The sequence below is a fragment of the Cyanistes caeruleus genome, chromosome 3 (genome assembly GCF_971803275.1).
Source record: "Cyanistes caeruleus chromosome 3, bCyaCae1.hap1.1, whole genome shotgun sequence".
Lineage (NCBI taxonomy): Eukaryota > Metazoa > Chordata > Aves > Passeriformes > Paridae > Cyanistes > Cyanistes caeruleus.
Window position 1 is genome coordinate 55,017,705 of NC_141703.1, and position 6,000 is coordinate 55,023,704.

Consider the following 6,000-nt stretch of genomic DNA (forward strand, 5'->3'; position numbering starts at 1 on the left):
GAAAATTCTTCACAATTTTTAGCTGTAGTCAAGTAGGGAAAGAATTAAATTTCAATTGTTAAAATGTTGAGTTTCTTTTGAAACATAAAACAATTGAGAAAACACAATTTAAAAAAGCCAGTCAGAGGAACTTCTAAAACAACAAAAAATATAATTAATACTTTGTTATGCTCTCATATCTATCTATATCTCATAAAGATATTATGCTGAATTAAAAGATATTTCCAAAGTCTACTTAAATCATTCGATAAATAAATCTTTTCAATGCTCATTTTGCTATTTCTAACTTTTACTCTTAATTTTTTTTTTAAAAAATAGCCACTTCAAGCACATGCATTCCTGATAATCTCTAGTTAAATAATTTTAGGCAGTATTAATGCACCTGGATCACCATGACTGACACTAATATTTAGAAGTAACCACATTTCCTTCTTTTTAATTATTTTTTCCCCAATTTCTTTTGAAAAATTTTTGTAGGATATTTCAAGGACTTATACTATTATGATGACATCATTTAAATCTCTTGTTAAAAAAAGAGTTTAAAAGCAATACATATTAAATCTGTTCTTGTTTTTTCTCACGGTGTGTCTCAGAACAATGTTTATCATATCCTAGATACTAACTTTTCTTCACCAGTATGCTTTCAGCTTCTGTTGATAATACCAATCATGCAGTTTTCTATGCATTATGTAACTTTTATTTTTTTTTTTACTAACCATTTGACACAGTGTATTTGTTTTGTTTCCACTTTATTAAAAATCCTTACCAACATCATGAAAATTTACTTTGAAATAATTCTATCAGGTCTATCAAAGATTTTCTAAGATGCATTTTCTTTCTTGATGTGTCACCTTTTTTCAGTGAAGTCACTTTTCTCATGAAAAACACAGATTTAGCAAACACAAATACTTTATCTAGTTTAGAGAGATTTTTATTGTTTCATAAAATTGTGGATTATTTTAACTTGGAAAAACTAATTTTATTTTTCTTCCTAATTCCACCTATTCAATTTTTTCTCTTAGAAAATATTTATTCTTGAAAAAATTACTTTAATATTTATTTTGGTTTTATATTTAATAACAAATGAAAGTGTTCAAAACTTAGAAAAACATTAACTATAAAATTTTAAAAGCACTCTACTTAGACAAGTTTATTAAAGTCTTTGATTCTCTGTCAAACTTTGGGAAAGGTGATAGGCTTTCTTCACAAAAGAATTAAACTTGTAATGGATACTGTTCATGGACAAAAATGTCTTTATTCACTGTTTCTGCTTCCTTCTCCACTCCTATGATAGTCCATTTTTTCACGGAGAATAAATCTTTTATTTTCCCATAGTCCTGCATTTGTTTTTTGTCCATTTGGCATGGTATTAATTATAATAATAATAATTATTATTATAATTAATATAATAATAATAATTAACAACTAATTAACAGTGAACACCAATCCTTCTGAAAATACTCCTCTGAACACTAAAAGTATAAATACCATAACAGTTGTATATTACAATGAGAATAATCTTTGAATACAGAAAAATTGCTTGTATGTTAAATAAAAACATAATTGAAGAAAGTTAAATTTTCAAGCTCAAAAAGCCTATTCTTTTCAGTAAGTATTGTTATTTATAAATAAGAAAGACTGTTTGAATGACCTCTCAGTCACAGAATCAGCCATAGAAGGGATAACACTTGGGACTCCTAGCTCCCATTGTCATACTTCAAGTTTCCCTAGATGTTTCCCTTTTCTTTTTTCTCTTTTGCTACACCATTAAAATTCATATATAAGTAATAGGAGAGATGCTGGGTTGAAAGGTGCTGTCAATAAATTATTGATATTAAATAATAGAATGACTGAAGTTGGACTAAATAAATAATTGAGGCAAACATCACCTAATCAATGTGAATTAAACAACTTCTGTTTGCTTGGATATTTAGAGTTAATTTAGATAATATCACTCACGTTGTATACCTACTTTTTTTTTTGCAAAGCATTTAACTTGATAAAAGGTATGAATTTAATGAATAAATTTGACAGATAAAACTTCATGTAAAATGAATGGATTAAAGAACAGGCATCAGAAAATTCTCATAAAGTCAAATATTATAATATTTAAAACACATTTTGGTGCCATGTCATAATCAGCTCTTGTCTTGTTCTGTCATTGGTTATTTGTAAGAAAATAACAAATCATCGATGACAAAGACTAAGTGACGTTAACACTAAGTAAGAAGTCGCTTGTAGGGAAATTCCTGGATTGCATAATATCCTGGGGAGACATAACAATAATATTTCACAATGATGAAATATAAGTGGAAAAGAATTAAGATACATTTTCTGTGTGAGATCTCTATCTATGTGGAATCAGTGATTCTAGAAAGGCCAGGTTGATCACAGTGACAATGACTAAAAGAGGAACTTTAACTGAGTTCCAGCAGCTGATAGCAGCTGATAGAATGAATACAAACCTTGACATTCCGCATTCTTGGATATCAAATTTTCATCAACAGAGTTGATGTCCACCATTCAAGATGAGAGACTTGAAGTGAGCTGCAAGTATGCAGAAAGAACTTGCAAGTAAGGTGATTGCAATGTTTAAATGACTGTCAGAAGCAGAGATGGACTGTGATTTCACCTCTGTAACAGATAAAGATCTGATGCAGTCCAAGTTCTGGAAGATAAAAATGAATAAATTAAAAATAAATCCCTTTTCTTTTAAGACTGGAGATATTTAGTCACCACAAAAATTAAAAAGTTTTGTGGCAGATGGAACAACAAACCCATACAATAGACAACAAAAAGTCCTGATGTAAAAGAATATTCTATTTTGGACCAAAGGAGTACTATGGTTTATATTGTGTAAGCATACTTAAAATACCTTAATAATCTGTTCAGTGAATTAATATTTTGAAATCTGTACACATCAAAGAAAAATAGAAATTCAGATTTCACTAATGATGCTGAGTTTGTATCTGGCAATCAGGCTATAGTATTTTAACATGACTTAAAATCTAGCAAGTGCAATGCAGACACAAGAATGAATAGATCTTTTTTGAGATGTTTTGTTTTGTAAATTTATAACTACCAATCACTTTTGGAAATCTTGTTACAATAAAAAGACACATAGAAAACGTTACTAAATTCCATGTTTCATGAATGTTGTAACAAAACAGGCTAATTAGTATACTTGCACTAAATTTGGTGAAACTGCAGAATAAATAGATTTTTATTTTACATGGCTTAATTTTGATCCTTGTGAGGTTTATCTGATGCAAAATTAAAACAAATTATTTTTGTCCAGTAACATATCTAATTTGAATATTGTTAACTTAATAGACTTTTCCTCCCTCTAGGTGCTGTACCAGAATTTATAAATATTCTTTCAAGCAATTGGGGAAATTATCTTTTTTCTTTTTCCCCTTTTATTAGTTTAATTTTCTTTAAAATTAAATGCTATGCAAAAGCTTTCTGTCTTGTCTCTGTCACTGACAATGACCCAATACTATTTCATGCTTAAATTGTCAATGCAAGTATTCTTATTGCACAAATACCTTTGAAAAATTAATTTCCTTTTTTTTCACAGTAAGACAAAGAAACCCAATTGCATATAGTAGCTGAACGGTCGATGGGATTTTTCTAAGTATGGTTTCCCAGGGCTTTCTCTAAGGCCTACCAAAGACAATAGAAGATTTAAACTGATTTCAGCATGTACTGGAAGAGAGAACATTCAGGACATTCTCTCATGAGTTGTACAAGACAAGATTCTAACATAAGAAAATAACAATGAGCCATACCAATGCCATGAACCAAAATGAGCCACTGTCATCAGAGGTCATTTGCTAGTACTAAAGGATATTTTATTCCCCTGGACATAGAAGACAAAGTGTATTCAGACCATCTCCTTTGGTAACATGGTTTAGACACTGCCTTTACTGAAGTGCAAGCACTCCGTTCATGAAACATCAAGTATGCTGACTCACAGAGGAGAACTATATAAATAACCTTTTCTCTGGTTATATCAGAATAGCCATCTCTTTTGGGATAATAAGAGCTTCAGTGGATCAAGTAGGTGCTTAGAAACTAAGTGATAGCGATATACTTCAGACCTTTTCAAGACTCAGTATTTTTCCATTTGGGAGCCAGCATCATCTTTGATGAGGCATCTGAAATTACTTCTATGATGTTTGAGAATGGGACTGCATGAGTGATTAGAGGTCTGGAGAGCCTGCTCTGTGAGAAAAACCTGAAAGAGCTCGGTCTCTTCTCCTTGGAGGACTCAGAGGAGGACTTAATCGAGGTATTACAAAATTTAAGGGCAGCTACAAAGAGAAAGATCATTCTCTCTCTTCATAAAAAGCCACATGGAGAAGACAAGGGACAGCAGCTACAAGTTGCACTGGGAGAGACTTCATTTTTATATAAGAAAGGAATTTTTTTTACAGTGATAAAAATCAATTCCTAGGAAGCACCTCCCCAGGGGCATTGTATTTTTCTCATTGCTGGAGAGTTTCAGCATGCAGTTGTGTGATGGGGAAAGGAACTTCATCTAGATTCCATTTTACACAAAAAGTTGAACCAGATGAGCTTGAGAGGTCCCTTCCAATCTGGGCTGCTCTATAATTCTATGATTCCATGAAAAGTGGCTGCTATACTCCCCCATAAGGTTAAGAACCAAATCACAGAAATATACATGTTGAAAGTAATATCCAGAGTCATCCATTGTCATCCCTTCTTTTGAAACGGAGGTATATGGTCTGATTATATTAAATCGCTCAAGAACACTTTCAATCAACTTTTGAATGTCTTCAAGGATGGACACTCCAAAAACTCTTTGAGTAACATTTTCCAGTGTTCAACAACCTTCTATCTTGCCTTTATAGTGACTCAGACCTTCCCACCTTCCAGCTTTTTTCCATGACGTTCACTGTGCACATCTAGGAAATCTGGCTCCATCTTTGTATCCCCTAATCAGATGCATGCAAAAAGCCTTATTCTTTCAAAAATGAACAAACCAAATTTTCTCACCTTCTCCTCATACCTGCATCCCCCTTCCAAAGTCTTCGTTCCATGAAGATCCCAAAATGGGACACAGCAGTCCAGATGTGACCTCACAGGTGCCAAATAGAGTGGAATAATCATTACTTTGGACCTGATGACTGCATTCAGGGTAATACAGTGCAATAAAACTGATGCAAGGCTACTCTACTGATATATGTTCAACACACTGTCCACCAGGATCCCAGGACCTTTTATGCAAAGCTGCATTTTTCCCAGTGAGTCTCCTACAAGGTCAGTTAAATCCAACCCTCAGTTTCTAGAGTAGTGAACAGAATTTCTGTCCTTTGCCATAGGTTTAAAATGTTTAATGCAAACAAAATTTTGAAGAGTTTAGCAGGTACTTCTGTAGCAGGTACTTCTGTTTATTTTGTCCACACCAAAGTTAGATTTTGGGTTATTTTTTAAGAAATATATTTCTGACAGGATGTGTTTAAGCAGATTGGTAATGGATTGGCAAAAAATTGTCCTCTGACTCAAAACCTAAAGTTCTTGCAATTAGAGAATAGTGTAAGTGTATCTTACAAAAAAATTGCTTAATTTTTCTATACCATTTGGTTTAAAAGTGAAGATTTGGATTAAATATTGTTTTGCTGGTGGTTCAAATATGGCTTTAGTTCAAAATGTTTTCACGTAATTATTCTAATTAGGACTCTATTACTCCTTTTATAAAATCCTTCTTTTGTCTGGAAAAAAAATTAAAAAGACAGTTGATTATAAAAAGTTTATCTTTTTCCTTTTTGGCTATTCTAGTAATAATGAAAATTTGGTGTGTTTTATCTTAAACCAGACAACCAGTTGACTTTTAGCACTACTGCTCAAGCAATGAATTTCTGCCTTAAGCATTTACAGTGGGACACAAAAGGAGCTGACAATTGTGCTGGAATTAAAATGTTAGCACACTTTCTGAATGTAGATTGTCCTAAGTATGGAGTCCAAATTATTAAT